This window comes from Triticum aestivum, chromosome 3B (assembly GCF_018294505.1).
Source record: "Triticum aestivum cultivar Chinese Spring chromosome 3B, IWGSC CS RefSeq v2.1, whole genome shotgun sequence".
In the NCBI taxonomy this organism is placed as follows: Eukaryota; Viridiplantae; Streptophyta; class Magnoliopsida; order Poales; family Poaceae; genus Triticum; species Triticum aestivum.
The window spans coordinates 772,103,213-772,104,105 of NC_057801.1; positions in this window are offsets into that span (position 1 = coordinate 772,103,213).

The window sequence follows — 893 nt, forward strand, 5'->3', positions numbered from 1 at the left end:
TAAACCATAGTTCATACGATGTCGTCTCAACGGATTTAGATGGTGCCCTTTTAACGTGAATGCAACTGTCTCTAATGCATAACCCCAAAACGATAATGGTAAATCAGTAAGAGACATCCTAGATCGCACCATATCCAATAAAGTGCGGTTACGATGTTCGGACACACCATAACGTTGTGGTGTTCCAGGTGGCGTGAGCTGTGAAACTATTCCACATTGTTTTAATTGAAGACCAAACTCGTAACTCGAATATTCGTCTCCGCGATCAGATCGCAAAAACTTTATTTTCTTGTTACGATGATTTTTCGACTTCACTCTGAAATTCTTTGAACCTTTCAACTATTTCAGACTTATGTTTCATCAAGTAGATATACCCATATCTGCTCAAATCATCTTGTGAAGGTCAGAAAATAACGATACTTGCCACGAGCATCAACACTCATTGAATCGCATACATCGGTATGTATTATTTCCAATAAGTCAGTATCTTGTTCCATTGTTCCGGAGAATGGAGTTTTAGTCATCTTGCCCAAAAGGCACGGTTCGCAAGCATCAAATGATTCATAACCAAGTGATTCCGAAAATCCATCTTTATGGAGTTTCTTAATGCGCTTTACACCGATATGACCCAAACGGCAGTGCCACAAATAAGTTGCACTATCATTATTAACTTTGCATCTTTTGGCATCAATATTATGAATATGTGTATCACTATGATCGAGATCCAACAAACTATTTTCATTGGGTGTATAACCATCGAAGGTCTTATTCATGTAAACAGAATAACAATTATTCTCTAACTTTAAATGAATAACCGTATCGCAATAAACACGATCACATCATGTTCATGCTCAACGCAAATGCCAAATAACATTTATTTAGGTTTAACATTA